Here is a 20,754-nt window from a genome sequence, read left to right on the forward strand (position 1 = left end):
GGCAGAGGGGCAGGGAAAATCCGAGAATATGACCTTGCAAGCGACGTTCTCGTTCCCACAGTCTCATGAGACTTTCCGCTGGTGTCATCATTTTTTTGACGGAATACGTAAGGTTGTCCATTTGTACAGGAAGGACAGAAAAATCAGCATTGCATTCAATCGAACTGCAGAATGCTGCGGCCCAGAGGATCTGTGTAACCTCATCATGAATCACAAAGCTCACATACAGATACAGTCAGGAGTTAGGAAGGCAAATTTTGGCCTTGGAGGGAGTGCAGAGGAGGTTTACTAGGCTGATGCCGGAGTTGAGGGGGTTGAGCTATGAGGAGAGGCTGAATAAACTAGGCTTGTACTCGTTAGAGTTTAGAAGAATGAGGGGAGATCTCATTGAGACGTATAAGATGATGAATGGGATGGATAGGATAGAGGTGGAGAGACTCTTCCCGCTCAGAAAGGACAGTAGGACTAGGGGGCACAGCCTCAAGATAAAGGGGGGGGCGGTTTAGAACGGAGTTGAGGAGGGACTTCTTCACTCAAAGGGTGGTGAATCTCTGGAATTCTCTGCCCGTTGAAGTGGTGGAGGCTGCCTCGCTAAATATATTTAAGACGCGGGTTGATAGGTTTTTGATAGGAGAGGGGATTAAGGGTTATGGGGAGAGGGCGGGAATGTGGAACTGAGCCACGACAGATCAGCCATGATCTTATTGAATGGCGGGGCAGGCTTGAAGGGCTAGTTGGCCTACTCCTGCTCCTATTTCTTATGTTCTTATGTTCTTATGAGATATATGTTTACACTGGAAAAAGCTCTAAAAAGGTTCATTTTGCTGATTCCTGAATGAAGAGGTTGTGTAATGAGGAGAGATGGACCAGGTTGGGTCTGTACTCATTGGAGTTTGGAAAAATGAGAGGTGATCTTATTGGGATTTATAGGATTCTGAGGGGATCAACTGAGTGGATGCTGAGAGGATGTTTTCCCTTGTGGGGAGGGGTTGGGGAATCTAGAACAACGGGGCACAGTTTAAGAATAAGGGGTCTCCCATTTCAGATGGAGATGAAGAGGAATTTCCTCTCTGGGAGGAAGATTTCTCGTCCTCAGTGTGAAGTGGAGGCATTGAAAACACTCAAAAGCGAGTTAGATAGATCTAGACGGGAATTCTCCGGCCTCACACATCCCACTGCCGCTGTCAGCCAAAAAGGAGAGTTTGGGACTTAGCCAACTCCCCATTCACAGCAGTGGGACTGGAGAATCCCAGCCACAGGCAAGGTGGGAATATCCCAGGCATGAGCGAGGTCGGAGAATCCCAGCAGGGAGCGAGGTCGGAGAATCCCAGCTGGGAGTGAGATCGAAGGATCCCGGCAGGGAGCGAGGTTGGAGAATCCCGGCCGGGGTCAAGGTCGGAGAATCTCAGCAGCGGGTAAGGTCGGAGAATCCCGGTCGGGAGCGAGGTCGGAGAATCCCGGCAGGGAGCGAGGTCGGAGAATCCCGGCAGGGAGCGAGGTCGGAGAATCCCGGCAGGGAGCGAGGTCGGAGAATCCCGGCAGGGAGCGAGGTCGGAGAATCCCGGCAGGGAGCGAGGTCGGAGAATCCCGGCAGGGAGCGAGGTCGGAGAATCCTGGCAGGGAGCAAGGTCGGAGAATCCTGGCAGGGAGCGAGGTCGGAGAATCCCGGCAGGGAGCGAGGTCGGAGAATCCTGGCAGGGAGCGAGGTCGGAGAATCCTGGCAGGGAGCGAGGTCGGAGAATCCCGGCAGGGGCGAGGTCGGAGAATCCCGGCAGGGAGCGAGGTCGGAGAATCCCGGCAGGGGCGAGGTCGGAGAGTCCCAGCCAGGGGTGAGGTCGGAGAATCCCGGCAGGGAGCGAGGTCGGAGAATCCCAGCAGGGGCGAGGTCGGAGAATCCCGGCAGGGGCGAGGTCGGAGAATCCCGGCAGGGAGCGAGGTCGGAGAATCCCGGTCGGGAGCGAGATCGGAGAGTCCCAGCCAGGGGTGAGGTCGGAGAATCCCGGTCGGGAGCGAGATCGGAGAATCCCGGTCGGGAGTGAGATCGGAGAGTCCCAGCCAGGGGTGAGGTCGGAGAATCCCGGCAGAGGTCAGATAGGCAAGTGGAGTTAAAGCCACAGTCAGACCTTACTGAATATGAAAAGAGTTAACCGGAGCAGGGTAACATCAGTGAGTTGGAAATGGATGGTCCAGATTGATTGGAATCGAAGGTAATCGGGAAAATAGGTAAAGCAGCAGGAAGAAACTCAAAGAGGAGATAGTTTGGATACAGAATAGAGACATTCCTACCAGGGGAAAAGGAAGGAAATCCAAATCTAGACCACCCTAAACGTCTCGTCTGAAACAGTAAAAGGAGCTTTGTAATAAACGTCAAAATATAATCATCAGGAAGAGAAAAGAATGCAGGGGGGAACAGAAGAAGCAAAATACAAAGAACAAAGAAAATTCTGACTGTAAACCTACTTGTGACTAATAAATCAACCTTAAACTTTAGCACAGGAACAGCCCCTCCAAGCCTGCACCGACCATACTGTCCATCTGAACTAAAACCGCCCCCCCGACCCTTCCTGGGACCGTGTCCCTCCATTCCCAACCTATTCATGTATTCGTCCAGATGTTCCTTGAATCTCACTATCGTATCTGCTTCCACTACCTCCCCTGGCAGCGAGCTCCACTCTCTGTGTAAAAAAACTTGCCTCGTACATCTCCTTTAAACCTTACCCCTCGCACCTTAAATCTATACCCCCGAGTGATTGACTCTTCCACCTTCTGACTATCCAGGTAAACACCACAATGGGAATAGATTAACAGGCAATATAAACAGGAATGCTAAAGTCTTTTACAAATATATTCGGTCCGTCTCTCCAACCCGTTCATTCGGCTGGAGGAATCCCAGTGAATGGGTCAAAGATCGGATTCCCACCAGACGTGAGGGATCTCAGGATTCACCTGATCCACACCCATTCCGCTGGCAAACAGAAATCATTGTAAACCTCTCCGCTGCACTCGAAGCCTTCGATCTGTACCAAGTTCAAAAAGATCCCCAGCTGCCAGATTAATGAAGCTCGATCATCCTCCGGCCATCTCTATTTGCTTTTATTTCCCATCACAGGACATTGTCCCTCAGCTACCCCACTGATCCTGAGCGCAATGTTCACACAATCAAAGTCTGAATGACAGCGTGCGGTTTCACTCACCCCCACTTGCAAAACAATGGTATTGAAAAAATCACATTGAGGTGAACCTGTAGTAAATGGCACCAGCCTGACATCACACCAGCACCCACTGAAAGCCTGGCAAATACTGACACACTCCCAGTGCCCTGTGCAAATACTGACACACTCCCGGTGCCCTGTGCAAATACTGACACACTCCCGGTGCCCTGTGTAAATACTGACACACTCCCGGTGCCCTGCGTAAATACTGACACACTCCCAGTGCCCTGTGTAAATACTGACACACTCCCGGTGCCCTGTGTAAGTACTGACACACTCCCAATGCCCTGTGTAAATACTGACACACTCCCGGTGCCCTGTGTAAATACTGACACACTCCCGGTGCCCTGTGTAAATACTGACACACTCCCGGTGCCCTGTGTAAATACTGACACACTCCCGGTGCCCTGTGTAAATACTGACACACTCCCGGTGCCCTGTGTAAATACTGACACACTCCCGGTGCCCTGTGTAAATACTGACACACTCCCGGTGCCCTGTGTAAATACTGACACACTCCCGGTGCCCTGTGTAAATACTGACACACTCCCGGTGCCCTGTGTAAATACTGACACACTCCCGGTGCCCTGTGTAAATACTGACACACTCCCGGTGCCCTGTGTAAATACTGACACACTCCCGGTGCCCTGTGTAAATACTGACACAGTCCCTGTGCCCTGTGTAAATACTGACACACTCCCGGTGCCCTGTGTAAATACTGACACACTCCCGGTGCCCTGTGCAAATACTGACACACTCCCAGTGCCCTGTGTAAATACATAGAAACATGGGCACATAGGAAGTAAGTGCAAGCCAGGCCATTTGGCCCTTCGAGCTTGCACTACCATTCAATATGATCATGGCTGATCATGCACTTTCTGTGTCCCACTCCTGCCTACTCTCCATATCCCTTGATCGCTTTAGCAACAAGGGCCACTTCCAGTTCCCTCTTGAACAGATCCAACCAACTGATCCCAACAGCTTCCCGTGGGAGAGAATTCCACAGGGGTCACAACTGATTTAGGAAGTTCTTCCTCATCTCAGTTCTGAATGGCTTACCCCTTATTCTAAGACCGTGACCCCTAGTTCTGGACTTGCCAACATCGGGAACATTCTTCCTGCATCAATCCATCCAGTCCCATCAGGATTTTATGTTTCTATGAAATCCCCTCTCATTCTCCCCAAATTCCAGTGAGTACAAGACCAACCGATCCATTCATATGTCAGCCCTGCCATTCCAGGAATCAGCCTGCACTGGACTCCCTCAACATGAGGAATGTCCTTCCTCAGACTGGGACACCAAAACTGCACACAATACTCAAGGTGTGGCCTCACCAAGGTCCTGTACAACTGCCACAAGACATCCTTACTCCTATACTCAAACCCTCTTGCTATGAAGGCCAGCATGCCATTAGCTTTCCTCACCGCCTGCTGTATCTGCATGCCAACCTCCAGCACCTGTTCCACCACGATGCCCAGGTCATGTTGCACTTCCCCTTTTCCTAAACTGCCACCATTCAGATAATTCTTCCTCTTTTTGCCACCAAAGTAGATAACCTCACAGTTATCCACATTATGTTGCATTTGCCAAGTATTTGCCCACTCAGCCAGCCTGAGTCACCCTGCAGCCTCTGAACATCCTCCTCACAGCACACACTGCCACCCAGCTTAGTGTCAAGTGCAAATTTGGAGATAATACATTTAATTCCTTCATCCAAATTGTGAATGTATATTGTGAATAGCTGGGGTCCCAGCACTGAACCCTGTGGTACCCCACTAGTCACTGCCTGCCACTCTGAAAGAGACCCATTTATTCCCATCTCTACTCCTTCTCTGCCAACCAGTTCTCTATCCATGTCAAGCCATTACCCCCAATACCACGAGCTCTCATTTTGCTCATTAATCGCGTGTGAGACCTTGACAAAGTCCAAATACACAACATCCATTGGTTCACCCTTGTCCAGTCAACTGGTCACACCCTCAAAAAGTTCCAGAAGATTTGTCAAGCAACTTCAGTAGATCCAAGCTGTCTTGGACCGATCCTGACACCACTTCCCAACAATTGACTCCAGAATTTTCCCCATCACCGACATCAGGTTAACCGGTCTATAATTCCCGGTTTTCTCTCTCCCTCCTTTTTTTAAAAAGTGGGGTTACATTAGCTACCCTCCAATCCACTGGCACTCTTCCAGAGTTTATAGAACGCTGGAAAATGATCACCAATGCATCCATTATTTCCAGGGCCACTTCCTTGAGTACTCTGGGATGCAGAGCATCAGATCCTGGGGACTTATCCGGTTTTAATCCCAGCAATTTCCCCAGTACAATTTCCTGACTAATAAGGATTTCCTTCAGTTCCTCCTTCATGCTAGACCCCCTGTCCCCTAATACATCTGGAAGGTTATTTGTGCCCCTCCCCCCGCTTAGTGAAGACAGATCCAAAGTCTCTGTTCAGCTGGTCTGCCCCCTCTCTTTTATGAATCCACCCGATTCCAACTGTAAGGGAGCAACTGACCCTCTCCCCAGGGACCTCCCAGAAATATAAGGACACAGTTTCCCTGAAATAGTTAACAGAATATTGAAGGAGCAGGGAATCCTGACACAATCCAGGTCTTTCCAGATACTGCCAGCTCCCTGGATTCCTGCACTGGTTCTCCCCAGTTGTCTGTAAATGTGGAAAGGAAGGGGCAGTGATTGTGAAGTTGGCCAGGCTGAGCTGGGGTGGGGATGAGTTAATGCTGGCTTCATGAATTTTTAAAAGTGGGGGGGGGGATCTCTGTCTGGGGTGGGGGGGGTATCTCTGTCTGGGGTGGGGGGTGGAAATCTCTGTCTGGGGTGGGGGGGAAATCCCAGCCTGGGGACCTGCTGGCCTCCCCCAGCCTCTCTGCCCCATCACTCGGAGCACTGAGCCATTCCTGTGTTAACGGTGCTATCCCGGGAGAGCGGACACCCCAAATCCCTTTTACAAAGGAACAAAATCCACCAGCAAAGAGAGAGAAAAATACCAGGACAGGATTGACAAAACCTCACTGCCCCCCAAAAGCAAACAGTCCCAAAGTCTGCAAACACTCAGCAAAACACACAAAGCAGTTTACAAAGAGATACGTTTCCAAAGCTTACCTTTAATACCAGCGAGTGTCCCAGTCTTTCCCAATCTGGAGGGGGACAGTCGGGTGGGTTTGTGCTGTGCCTGGGATTTTTCACTCAGAGACACACACAGAGACAGAGAAACACACAGATCCACACAGACAGACACACACAGTTAGACACACACACACACACAGATTCAAACAGATTTACACAAAGAGACAGACACACACACAGTTAGACACACACACAGACAGAGGGGCAGACACACACACACAGACAGACACACACACAGATTCACACAAAGAGACAGACAGAGACACAGAGTTAGACACACACAGTTAGAGAGGGGCAGACACACACAGAGTTAGACACACACAAAGTTAGACAGAGGGGCAGACACAGACACACACAGAGACCGAGTTGCTTTTCCTGTGTGTCAGGCTGAGCTTGTCTCACTCGCTGTGAGTTCGGGCTGAGTTTTCTGGGTTGAGGTTGCTGGGTTGTGTTACTTGCTGCACTCAGCTCCCCCCCTCTCCCTCTCTGCCCCTCACTCTCAAGACTTGTCCAGACAGGAGTTGCAGAGCTCACTCCGGGAATCAGGCAGGAATGTGAGGCGTTTCACACAATCCCGCAACAAATATTAACAACAAAAAGCTGGGGGGGGAGTTAGAGCATTCTCCCAAAGTTGTTATTTTTGGAGCCAGGCTCTGGATGTATTTGAGGATGGATGGTGAGTTGAGATTCACATCTGGTTTAAAGCTTGAGTTGGCGGGACATTTGTAGAATTGAAATGTTCCAGGGGGCGGGATGCTTTTTAACTCAATCAGTGCGGGGGGAGTGGAGATTTCCTATTGATTCCCAGCATTGCAGTGTCCACCAGCCTAGTGCCCACCATGGGTGACCCCCCTCCTTCAGCACAGACCCCCCCATACCAGCTTCAATGCACTGGAAATGCCCACCACCCAATTCCAATCTCTTTATTATCCAGAGATCCTGCCACCTGGAAAACGCTCAGTTTCACTGCCTGAACATCTAATCCCATTGTAATGTATCTGAAACAGTGTCCCCTGTTAGACTTTATAACTTTAATTTATTTATAATTAATAATGGATGCATTGGTGATCATTTTCCAGCATTCTATAAACTCTGGAAGAGTGCCAGTGGATTGGAGGGTAGCTAATGTAACCCCACTTTTTAAAAAAAGGAGGGAGAGAGAAAACCTGGAATTATAATGTTATAAATTATATACATTATTATAATTACATCAGTTAGACTTTACAGTCACCCACACCCCCTAACTCCCACTTCATTGACCATCCTGAATAACACATTGAAAAATCTGCACTAACGATGGAGTTGTCCCTTATTCACACTAAGTAGCGGTGGGTATGTGCACCACGGGTGGTGGGGGGGGCAGGGGGCAGACCATGGGCGTTGGCCTTGGGCAGGATTTTCCAGTCCCCCTGCAATGAATGGCGATGAGTGTCATTGTGCTGGAGATGGCAGCAGGGTGTGAACAGCTAGATAGTTCCGGCAGTATTGCCTGCCCGTCCCCCTCATTAGCTGTGCAGCCACCGGACACAGGCTGGTGTTAACAAATTGGCCCTAAATTGGTCTTCCCCCAATCTGGTTATGGTTCCTTTAGTGTGGAGTCCAGTAGGCGTAGACAGGGGTCACGGGTAGAAGTGGGCACTCACAATGTTAAAATGGCGGCGCGGGCTCGTTGGGCCGAAGGGCCTGTTTCCCGTGCTGTGTTGTATCACTGACAGGCGGCCTCTCCTCTCACGCCATCGCCCCATTCTCTCCTCACGGCAACTCTCATATGGAAACTGTAGCTGTGATGCCCAGGAATCTCCAGTGAAGACATGGCTCCAATGAGCGAGGGGAGTTCAGTGACCAGAGACACCCTCGATCCCTGCTCCGACCACCAGAGTTCCAGGTACATCACTGCGCCAGCTTGCGGGGGGCAGTGCCAGTGCTGGTCGGTGCCAACACTGTGCCAAGAGTGCAGGAAGAAGATGGATGATCCCATCCAGTGTATCCAGGGTGAGGTAACCAGCTCATCACTCTAAGCTCACACCCACCAGTGCCACTCATTTGTGGAATTCTCTTTCCCAGAAAGGAGTGGGGGCTGGGTCACTGAATTTATTCAAAGCAGATTTTTGACAGACGATGGGGCCAAGAATTGGTGGGGGGGGGGTGGGGGCAGACTGTTAGGTGGAGTTAAGATTACAACTAGGTCAACATAATCTTATAGAATGGTAGAGTAAGCTCAAAGGGCTGGATGGCCTACTCCTGCTCAAAAGTCCTGTGTCTGTATAGATCTATAGTTTGATAGATCAATGGAATATCCTCTGGTGCCCTTGGGCTGGCTCCAGGCAGAGTTTTCCTGTCCCGCCTGTTCCGGGAATCGTGGTGAGCGGCACACGGACCATGCAAAGTTCTGTTGACCTCAGACGGGACTTCCCGGTCTTGGGGTGAGTGCGGCTGCAAAATCCTGCCTTCTGTCTCTGTCCTGTGTTCTGACCCATCGTTTTATCCAATCTACTACAGTGGTGTCATCAGCAAACCTGAAAGTCGAGTTGGAGGGGAATTTGGCCACAGTCAGAGGTTTGTAAGGCGTACAGCTGGATGCAGCCTTGTGGAGCACCGATGTTGAGGATAACGTGGAGGAGGTGTTGTTGCCCATCCTTACTGATTGGGACATACAAATACAACAAGCGTTGCCTTCTGGAGTTGCTGGTTAAGATACTTAGATGAGGTCGAATAGAGAGGTTTCCTCTTGTTTGGGAACAGTTGGTGAGGTCAGACGAATATTTGTTCCCATTGATAACATTGATATTTGTACGTTGGGGGCTTGCCCCTTTCAGAGCGTGCGCCATGTGACCCCTGAGAAGGGGCTCACCCCCCCGAGGGTGGAACCTGGTTAGGCAGTCTGGGTCCTGATGCACACTTATAATAAAATGTTCCCCAGTGGTTGAGTTAACAAGCCTACTTTGTGTTTCTTCTGCATCTTGCCTCGATAAGCAAATACATAATAATAATGTTGCTATTTTCTGTTTGATATCCACCAAGTCTCCTACCTTTTGATCTAAAAAGGTCGGAGACCAAATGGCAGTGTTTTAGCAATCACAGAGCAGCCCTGCTGATCAGTTTGGTCAGTGAGGATAATGTTCATCAAGAACAGTGCTGACTGCAGAGATGTTTCAGCGGGCGTGGTTTTACAATGTCCAGAATTCAGAATCTGAAAATTCCCAGACAACTCCAGCTAGAACAATATGTACACGACAGCAACTTTCAATAAGGCCACTGGAGATAATGAGAAGCAGCACTGAGTATCGTCTCTCCTGGACCCGACTTGCCCTCTGATATTGGGCGGCACGGTAGCACAGTGGGTTAGCACTGCTGCTTCACAGCTCCAGGGTCCTGGGTTCAATTCCTGGCTCGGGTCACCGTCTGTGTGGAGTTTGCACATTCTCCTCGTGTCTGTGTGGGTTTCCTCCCACAGTCCAAAGATGTGCGGGTTAGGTTGATTATCCATGCTAAGAAATTGCCCCTTAGTGTCCAGGGGTGTATAGGTTAGAGGGATTAGTGGGTGTAATATATGGGGATAGGGCCTGGGTGGGATTGTGGTCGGTGCAGACTCGAAGGGCCTCTTTCTGCGCTGTAGGGTTCTGTGATCTTCCTTATCTTATCACGATTTTTGAACTAAATTTTGCAATTTATTACTTTATTTGATATGATATTTGAATTACAGGGAGTGGGATTTCTTGATCTTGGGACTGGACGTTGCTCGGCACAACATTGAGGGCCGAGGGGCCTGTACTGTGCTGTAATGTTCTATATTCTATTTATTTATAGGGTGTGGCATCACTGGGTAAACCAGCATTTATTGCCCGTCCCTAATTGCCCTTGAGAAGGTGATGGTGAGCTGCCTTCTTGAACTGCTGCAATCTGGGTTGCGTAGGTTTGATTTTTAAAAATTAATTTGATTTATTGTTACATATATTAGTGTACAATGAAAAGTATTGCTTCCTGCGTGCTAGACAGAGCATACCGTACATAGAGTACACAGGGGAGAAAGTGCAGAATGTAATGTTACAGCCATAGCTAGGATGTTGACTTAATATCAAGGTGCGTCCCTTCACAAGTCTGGTGGCAACAGGGGGGAAGTTGTTCTTGAGTTGGTTGGTACATATTTTCAGACTTTTGTATCTTTTTCCCGACAGAAGAAGGTGGAAGAGAGAATGTCCGGGGTGCGTGGGGTTCTTAATTATGCTGGCTGCTTTCCCGAGGCAGCGGGAAGTGTTGATGGAGTCAATGGATGGGAGGTTGGTTTGCACGATGGACTGGGCTACATTCACGACCCTGTGTAGTTTTTTGAGGTTTTGGTCGGAGCAGGAGTGGTGATACATCCGGAAAGGATGCTTTCTATGGTGCATCTGTAAAAATTGGTGAGAATATACCCGTTAACACCATTAGGGAGGGACTTCCAGGATTCTGATCCAGCAAAGAATTGGCGATATGTCAGGAATGTGAGCAGCTTGGAGTGGAACCTCCAGGGGGCGGTGTTCCCAGGTATCTGCTGCCCTTCTCCTTCCAGGTGGTAACGGTTGTGAGTTTGGAAGATGCTATCTAAGCAGCCTCGGTGAGTTGCTGCAGTGAATCTTGTGGATGGTACACACTGCTGCTATTGTTTTTCCATAGTTTCCATTGGAATAGTTTAGGTTAGAGGGTCATTAGATTGGTTCCACTGGTTGACACAACATGGAGGGCCAAAGGGCCTGTACTGCGCTGTAATGTTCTGGTAGTGAAGGGATTGAATGTTTAAGGTGGTGGACGAGGTGGCAAGTAAGTGGACTGTTTTGTCTTGAGTAGTGTTGAGCACGTCATTGTTGGAACTGCACTCCTCCAGGCAATTGGGTGGATCACAATCCTTGTACATGCCTTGTAGATGGTGGAAGGACGTTGGGGGAGACAGGAGGTGAATTCTCAACCTCAGATCTGACCTTTTTGACTTCTCTGCTGATGGGGAAGACTGTGGAACGGCTCCATGGTCTTAACTCGTCTCCATGTAAAGCCCTGAAATCGGGGCAGGCGAGGCCCGCAGAACAGCATTCTCCACAGGCCTCAGGCCCGATCCTGCGAGCTTCGGGTGGGCGTGTCTCTAAAATTCCAGCCAAAGTGTGGAACACTTCCCCACAAAAAGCAACAGGAGGAAACTCAATCCAGCGAGTTTAATCTCGGATTGGTTGATTTTCTGAGGGACATTAAGGGCTCAGTGGTTAAGGGTGAGCGGACTGAGGTTACAGATCACCCATGATTAGGTTACCCTAAGGTCAATGGTGGGGAAAATGCAAGTCCGTTAGAAAGGGTGTGATAACAGGACACGGGATTGAACAAAAACAAACTTGTGAAAGGGAAATCCTGTTTGATAAAGCTACTGGAGCTTACTGAGAATGTTACGAGCAAAATAGATAAGGGAGAACAAGTGGATGTGGTGTATTTGGGTTTTCAGAAAGTTTGAAATGAAGTCTCACATAAGGGTGATTTTGAGCCCCTCATTAGCCATGAGCACAAACACAATGCCAGCCCAAAATCTCGCAAGAATTCTCGCCAGCAAGATCTTGTTTTCCGATTTTCACCAATAATGTAACAAGATTCCCACACCTCACTTAAATACTTCCAATAAACTTCAATGTAGTATGGTCTCCCTGGGTAAGGAAGTTCCTCCATTGTCATGTCAGCGAGGCTTACAACAGGTATTGAAAAAACGGGAAACTGCTGGGTTGATGGGTTTTTGATAGGAGAGGGGATTAAGGGTTATGGGGAGAGGGCGGGAAAGTGGAACTGAGCAGCGACAGATCAGCCATGATCTTATTGAATGGCGGGGCAGGCTCGAAGGGCTGGATGGCCTACTCCTGCTCCTATTTCTTATGTTCTTATGTTCTTATGCAGCAGGCGACGGTGCAGAGGGACCTCGGGGTCCTTGTGCATGAGTCACAAAAACCCAGCTTGCAGGTGCAGCAGGTGGTCAGGAAGGCGAATGGGATGCTGGCCTTCATAGCGAGGGGGATTGAATATGAAAGTAGGGAGGTCTTGCTGCAGCTGTATAGGGCATTGGTGAGGCCGCAGCTGGAGTACTGTGTGCAGTTTTGGTCGTCGCACTTACGCAAGGATATTTTGGCCTTGGAGGGAGTGCAGAGGAGGTTTACTAGGCTGATGCCGGAGTTGAGGGGGTTGAGCTATGAGGAGAGGCTGAATAAACTGGGCTTGTACTCGTTAGAGTTTAGAAGAATGAGGGGAGATCTCATTGAGACATATAAGATGATGAATGGGATGGATAGGATAGAGGTGGAGAGACTCTTCCCACTCAAAAAAGACAGTAGGACTAGGGGGCACAGCCTCAAGATAAAGGGGGGCGGTTTAGAACGGAGTTGAGGAGGAACTTCTTCACTCAAAGGGTGGTGAATCTCTGGAATTCTCTGCCCGTTGAAGTGGTGGAGGCTGCCTCACTAAATATTTTTAAGACGCGGGTTGATGGGTTTTTGATAAGCGAGGGGATTAAGGGTTATGGGGAGAGGGCGGGAATGTGGAACTGAGACACGACAGATCAGCCATGATCTTATTGAATGGCGGGGCAGGCTCGAAGGGCTAGATGGCCTACTCCTGCTCCTATTTCTTATGTTCTTATGTTCTTAGCCCCTGCGGGGAGAGGGATATGCCTGGGCAGTGCCTGCGCCAATCTAGTGCTGCTGAGATTGGCCCTCTTGGGTGCACCATTGAGGGAGGGTGGTGCTTGTGGGGGTAGAGGTTACCTCAGTTCTTGTGAGGGAAGGGAGCATTGCCATGTGGGGGAGGTTTTGTGTGGTCACCCTGTTGTTTGTGGAGGTGTGGGGAGGGGTCCCCTGTGTCCAGGCTTCCCTCGATCTCTGGGGAGCTGGCCTGCTCGCCTCTATCAGATCCCACCCTGCCAGCGTGATGGCAGAAACCACACCGCCAAGATTTTCTGTGCACAGGGAATCGGGGGAGGAAACTCCAGCTGGAGAGTTACACATCAGCCTTCTCACCCCAGCCAGTACTCTGTGCACAGAGTGCGATACTCCACCCAGTGGGTTAGTGTGCAGAGTTAAAGTGCCTGAGATTGGGGGTAATATATCAGTATGGATTGAGAATTGTTTAGCAGACAGGGAAACAAAGAGTAGGAATAGATGGGTCTTTTTCAGAGTGGAAGGCAGTGATTAGTGCGGTACCCTCAGTACGGGTGCTTGGGCTCCAGCTATTCACAACGTACATCAATGATTTGGATGAGAGGACCAAGTTCCAAGCTTGCTGATGACACAAAACTTGCTGGGAATGTGAACGATGAGGAGGGTGTTCAGAAGGTGATTTGAACAAGTTGAGTGAGTGGGTGAATATATGCCAGATGCAGCATTAAGCGGATAAATGTGAAGTTATCCACTTGGGATGGAAGGACTGAATGGTAGAATCATTTTTAAATAGCGAGAGATTGGGAAATGTTGATGTACAAAGGGATCTGAGTGTCCTTGTACACCAGTCACAAGAAGGCAGGAATGAGGATGCAGTTAGGAAGGCAAAATGGTATGTTGGCCTTCATTGCAAGAAGACTTGAGTACAGGAACAAGGATGTCTTGCTGAAGCTGTTCAGTGTCTTGGCGAGGACACAGCTGGTGTGGCTGTGTACAGTTTTGGTTTCCTTACTTCAGAAAGGGTATACTTGCGATAGAGGAAGTGCAGAGAGCAGGCTCATTCCTGGGGTGGCTGGGTTTTAGGAGAAGAGATTTGGTCAACTGGGCCTGGATGAGAGGGGATCTCATTGAAACAAATGCTGGGATATATCCCAAAATTCTGAGAGAGGCAAGGGAGGAAATTGCTGGGGCCTTGAGAGAAATCTTTGTGTCTTCATTGGCTACAGGGGAGGTACATTAACAAGTCTCACAACACCAGGTTAAAGTCCAACAAGTTTATTTGGTAGCAAAAGCCACTAGCTTTCAGATCACTGCTCCTTCATCAGGTGAGTGGGAGTTCTGTTCACAAACAGGGCATAGAAACACAAACTCAAGTTACAAAATAATGGTTTGAATGCGAGTCTTTACAGGTAATCAAGTCTGAAAGGTACAGACAATGTGAATGGAGAGAGGGTTAAGCACACAGGGTGGTTAAGATCAGTTGGAGACTTGGGCGGACAGATGGCAGATGGAGTTTAATCTGGACAAATGTGAGGTAATGCATTTTGGAAGGTCTAATATAGATAGGAAATATACAGTAAGTGGCAGAACCTGTGTGCCTCAAGGATCTGTTCTGGGACCCTTGTTGTTTGTCATTTTCATAAATGACCTGGATGAGGAAGTGGAGGGATGGGTAAGTAAGTTCGCTGATGACACTAAGGTCGGTGGTGTTGTGGATGGTCTGGAAGGATGGCAAAAGTTGCAGCAGGACATAGATAGGATGCAGGACTGGGCGGAGAAGTGGCAGATGGACTTCAACGCGGATAAATGTGTAGTCGTCCATTTTGGCAGAACCAACGGGATGAACGAGTACACTATCAAGGGCAGAAGTCTGAGTAGTGTTGAAGAGCAGAAGGATCTAGGGGTCCGGGTCCACAGGACTCTTAAATCGGCCTCACAGGTGGAGGAGGTGGTCAAGAAGGCGTATGGTGTGCTGGCCTTCATTAATCAAGGGATTGAGTTTAGGAGTCGGGAGGTAATGCTGCAACTTTATAAGACCCTTGTCAGGCCTCATTTAGAGTATTGTGCGCAGTTCTGGTTGCCTCACTATAGGAAAGATGTAGAAGCTATTGAGAGGGTACAGAGGAGATTTACAAGGATGTTGCCTGGATTGGGAGGCATGCCTTATGAAGTTAGGTTGAGGGAGCTGGGACTCTTTTCCCTGGAGAGACGAAGGTTGAGAGGCGACCTGATAGAGGTTTACAAAATGTTGAGAGGAATAGATAGGGTGGACTCTCAGAGGCTATTTCCCCGGGTTGAAATGGTTGCTACGAGAGGACACAGATTTAAGGTGCAAGGAGGGAAGTTCAGAAGTGATGTTAGGGGTAAGTTTTTCACTCAGAGGGTGGTGAGTGAATGGAATCGGCTGCCGTCAGTGGTGGTGGAGGCGAACTCGCTGGGGTCTTTTAAAAGACTTCTGGATGAGTATATGGGGTTTAATGAGATTGAGGGTTATAGATAGGTCTGTAGGTTGGTAGGTGTTGATGTGATCGGCGCAACTCGTGGGCCGAAGGGCCTGTTTGTGCTGTAGTGTTCTATGTTCTATGTTCTATAACCCTTAAGAGTATTGACAGGCAGAGGGATCTGGGTGTACAGGGACACAGGTCACTGAAAGAGGCAATGCAGGTGGAGAAGGTAGTCAAGAAGGCATACGGCATGCTTGCCTTCATCGGCCAGGGGAATTAAGTTTAAAAATTGGCAAGTCATGTTGCAACTTTATAGAACCTTAGTGAGGTCGCACTTGGAATATAGTGTTCAATTCTGGTCGCCACACTACCAGAAGGATGTGGAGGCTTTGGAGAGGGTACAGAAAAGATTTACCAGGATGTTACCTGGTATAGAGGGCATTAGCTATGAGGAGAGATTGGAGAAACTTGGTTTGTTCTCACTGGAACAACGGAGGTTGAGGGGAAACCTGATAGAAGTTTACAAGATTGAGAGGCATGGACAGAGTGGATAGTCAGAAGCTTTTTCCCAGGGTGGAAGAGTCAATTACTAGGGGGCATAGGTTTAAGGGGCAAGGTTTAAAGGAGATGTATGAGGCAGATGTTTTACACAGAGGGTAGTGGAAGCGGATACGGTAGTGACAAATACGTGAATAGGATGAGAATAGAGGGATATGGTCCCCGGCAGGGTAGGGGGTTTTAGTTCAGTCGGGGGCAGCATGGTTGGTGCAGGCTTGGGGGGCCGAAGGGCCTGTTCCTGTTCTATAATTTTCTTTGTTCTTTGACCCCCGTTATTGGGTGTCGCTCACTTGGTTGGTGGGGGTGGGGTAGGGGGCTGAGTTTGGCCTTTGGGGGCCCGATGCTCCAATGTTGGTGGAGGGGGGGGGGGCGCCCTCATGCTGTGGGCGGAGGTTGGCATGGATATCTAGTGTTGGGAGGAGGTTTCCCCTTTCGGGTCAAGCGTTGGGTGTGTCCCCATATCTACAAGAGGGTCGTGATGTTCATTAGGTTGGGGGCGTTGTAGAGGAATCTTCAACTGAACTTTGAGACTGGCTAACCTTAATAAACAGCCCCCGATATCTGCGGAGCCCCTGTTTCAGTCTTTCATTCCTGTAAGAATTTGCTTTGCCAGCTGGAATCACCCCCAAGCTTCAAAGAAAAGGACCCAGGGCTGGGAGAAGGGAAGGGTGGGGGGTGGGATAGATCGTAGAACCCTACAGTGCAGAAAGAGGCCCTTCGGCCCATCGAGTCTGCACCGAACACAATCCCACCCAGGCCCTACCCCCATATTATACCCACTAATCCCTCTAACCTACACATCCCTGGACACTAAGGGGCAATTTCTTAGCACGGCCAATCAACCTAACCCGCACATCTTTGGACTGCGGGAGGAAACCCACGCAGACACGAGGAGAATGTGCAAATGGGGAGGGCTTGGGGTGTTTTGCGAGAGGGAATTTCTGGATGCAGGGGACGAGACGGGTGGCTGGAGGGTGCCAGGCGATGACTGTCAAGGTAAGGGATCCAAAGCCTTTTCTAATCTGGAGCCCAGAAAGTTGGAGGTCAGTTAAAGCAGCAGCTCCGGGAGATGTGAGCCGGTGCGCGCTCGCGCTGAGTGCTAGCCTGTCAGACAGAGCAAGCGGAAATGATGTCAGCTCACCCGAGATTGGAAAACATGACTGGCTTTCAGCCTCCTGAAGAGCAAGTGTTTCTAATTTACCGAGAGGGAAACATGCTGTTCTGTTCCAGAGACAAACGTGTAAAGCAGACTCCGTCACAGGACTCTCCTTCCTCAGCTGAATGATAAAACATTGAGAGCGAACATGAGTGAGAGAGCTTGTTACAGTCACAGCATGGAAACAGGCCCTTCGGCCCAATGCCGTCCATGCCGTCCCTTCTTTTTAAACTCCTAAACTAATCCTAATTGCCCGCATTTGGCCCCTATCCCTCTATACCCACCGTACCCTTGTAACTATCTAAATACTTGTTAAAAGACAACATTGTACCCGCCTCTACTATTACCTCTGGCAGCTTGTTCCAGACACTCTGTGTCAAAAATTTCCACATCTGGACCCTTTTTGTATCTCTCCCCTCTCAGCTTAAACCAACGTTCTGAGTGAGACATGGAGATAAACGGAACTGTCCTCTGACTTCAGGAAGACGGAGATGTTACAGCTGAATTTTCACATTCCATACAATTCCAACTCCCCACCTTCTCCCGCTGCCCCGTCCCTCCCACTCCGTTCTCCCGTACTCTCATTCATCGCCCTCATCACGGCTCTGTGGTCGTACTCTGAACTAGAAGGTGCAGCATCAAGACTAACTCAGTTAGGATTATATTCATGGAGTTTAGAAGTTTGAGAGGGGATCTCATAAAAACTTATAAAATTCTAACAGGGTTAGACAGGGGAGATTCAGAAAGAACGTTCCCAATGGTGGGGAAGTCAGAATGAGGGGATATCGTTTGAGGATAAAGGGTAAAGCTTTTAAAACTGAGTGGAGGAGAGACTTCTTCATCCAGAGGGTGGTGAATCTGTGTACCTCGCTGTGGGACAGGAGTACACCACAATCTGTGTACCTCGCTGTGGGACAGGAGTACACCACAATCTGTGTACCTCGCTGTGGGACAGGAGTACACCACAATCTGTGTACCTCACTGTGGGACAGGAGTACACCACAATCTGTGTACCTCGCTGTGGGACAGGAGTACACCACAATCTGTGTACCTCGCTGTGGGACAGGAGTACACCACAATCTGTGTACCTCGCTGTGGGACAGGAGTACACCACAATCTGTGTACCTCGCTGTGGGACAGGAGTACACCACAATCTGTGTACCTCGCTGTGGGACAGGAGTACACCACAATCTGTGTACCTCGCTGTGGGACAGAAGTAACCACAATCTGTGTACCTCGCTGTGGGACAGGAGTACACCACAATCTGTGTACCTCGCTGTGGGACAGAAGTAACCACAATCTGTGTACCTCGCTGTGGGACAGGAGTACACCACAATCTGTGTACCTCGCTGTGGGACAGGAGTAACCACAATCTGTGTACCTCGCTGTGGGACAGGAGTAACCACAATCTGTGTACCTCGCTGTGGGACAGGAGTACACCACAATCTGTGTACCTCGCTGTGGGACAGGAGTACACCACAATCTGTGTACCTCGCTGTGGGACAGGAGTACACCACTATCTGTGTACCTCGCTGTGGGACAGGAGTACACCACAATCTGTGTACCTCGCTGTGGGACAGGAGTAACCACAATCTGTGTACCTCGTTGTGGGACAGGAGTACACCACTATCTGTGTACCTCGCTGTGGGACAGGAGTACACCACAATCTGTGTACCTCGCTGTGGGACAGGAGTACACCACAATCTGTGTACCTCGCTGTGGGACAGGAGTACACCACAATCTGTGTACCTCGCTGTGGGACAGGAGTACACCACTATCTGTGTACCTCGCTGTGGGACAGGAGTACACCACAATCTGTGTACCTCGCTGTGGGACAGGAGTACACCACTATCTGTGTACCTCGCTGTGGGACAGGAGTAACCACAATCTGTGTACCTCGCTGCGGGACAGGAGTACACCACTATCTGTGTACCTCGCTGTGGGACAGGAGTACACCACTATCTGTGTACCTCGCTGTGGGACAGGAGTACACCACTATCTGTTGCTCCTATTCTCTCTCTTCCTTTGCCTTCTGTGTTCTGAACACGAATTTATTCTCATGTGGGAGGTACTTATCTCTTCCAGAGTGGATTATTCTGTTCAGATGCAGCTTTGGGTGAGTAAATCAATCGTTGAATTGGGGAGATCAGTACGAGCGGGTGGATACAAATACTCGGAGTGGGGAGAAACGTTTTTGATAAAGGAGAAATTCAGAGATTCTCCATTGAAAAGAGAAAGGTTTAAACCTCCTTCCGACCTCACAATGGTATTTCCTCAGTTTAAACTTGCACTTATCCAAGTTCCGTAACCTCACGGTGTCGCAAGCGCTTTATAAATAATACCCAACATGTGGAGTGCAGTCACTGGCCAGGATTCTCCCCCACTGCCTCAGCCAGTCTGAACGGAGAGTTTGGCACTCAACCAAAACTCCCTTCACTGCAGCGGGATCGGAATGTCCCAGTGGGCGAGGTCGGAGAATCCCAGACCTGGGCGAGGTCGGAGAATTCCAGCTGTGGACGAGGTCGGAGAATCCCAGACCTGGGCAAGGTCGGAGAATCCCAGACCTGGGCGAGGTCGGAGAAACCCAACCGCGGGGCGAGGTCGGAGAATTCCAGACCTGGGCGAGGTCGGAGAATCCCAGACCTGGGCGAGGTCGGAGAATCCCAGACCTGGGCGAGGTCGGAGAATTCCAGACCTGGGCGAGGTCGGAGAATCCCAGACCTGGGCGAGGTCGGAGAATCCCAGACCTGGGCGAGGTCGGAGAATCCCAGACCTGGGCGAGGTCGGAGAATCCCAGACCTGGGCGAGGTCGGAGAAACCCAACCGCGGGGCGAGGTCGGAGAATTCCAGACCTGGGCGAGGTCGGAGAATCCCAGACCTGGGCGAGGTCGGAGAATCCCAGACCTGGGCGAGGTCGGAGAATCCCAGACCTGGGCGAGGTCGGAGAATTCCAGACCTGGGCGAGGTCGGAGAATCCCAGACCTGGGCGAGGTCGGAGAATCCCAGACCTGGGCGAGGTCGGAGAATCCCAGACCTGAGCGAGGTCGGAGAATTCCAGACCTGGGCGAGGTCGGAGAATCCCAGACCTGGGCGAGGTCGGAGAATCCCAGACCTGGGCGAGGTCGGAGAATCCCAGACCTGGGCGAGGTCGGAGAATCCCAGACCTGGGCGAGGTCGGAGAAACCCAACCGCGGGGCGAGGTCGGAGAATTCCAGACCTGGGCGAGGTCGGAGAATCCCAGACCTGGGCGAGGTCGGAGAAACCCAACCGCGGGGCGAGGTCGGAGAATCCCAGACCTGGGCGAGGTCGGAGAATCCCAGACCTGGGCGAGGTCGGAGAAACCCAACCGCGGGGCGAGGTCGGAGAATCCCAGACCTGGGCGAGGTCGGAGAAACCCAGGCCTGGGCGAGGTCGGAGAATCCCAGCTGTGGGCGAGGTCGGAGAATCCCAGCTGTGGGCGAGATCGGAGAATTCCAGTTGTAGCGAGGTCAGAGAATCCCAGCTGCGGGAGAGATCGGAGAATCCCAGCCTGGGCGAGGCCGGAGAATCCCAGACCTGGGCGAGGTCGGAGAATCCCAGCCTGG

Source organism: Carcharhinus amblyrhynchos, chromosome 24, assembly GCF_965287045.1.
Source record: "Carcharhinus amblyrhynchos chromosome 24, sCarAmb.v2.hapA, whole genome shotgun sequence".
In the NCBI taxonomy this organism is placed as follows: Eukaryota; Metazoa; Chordata; class Chondrichthyes; order Carcharhiniformes; family Carcharhinidae; genus Carcharhinus; species Carcharhinus amblyrhynchos.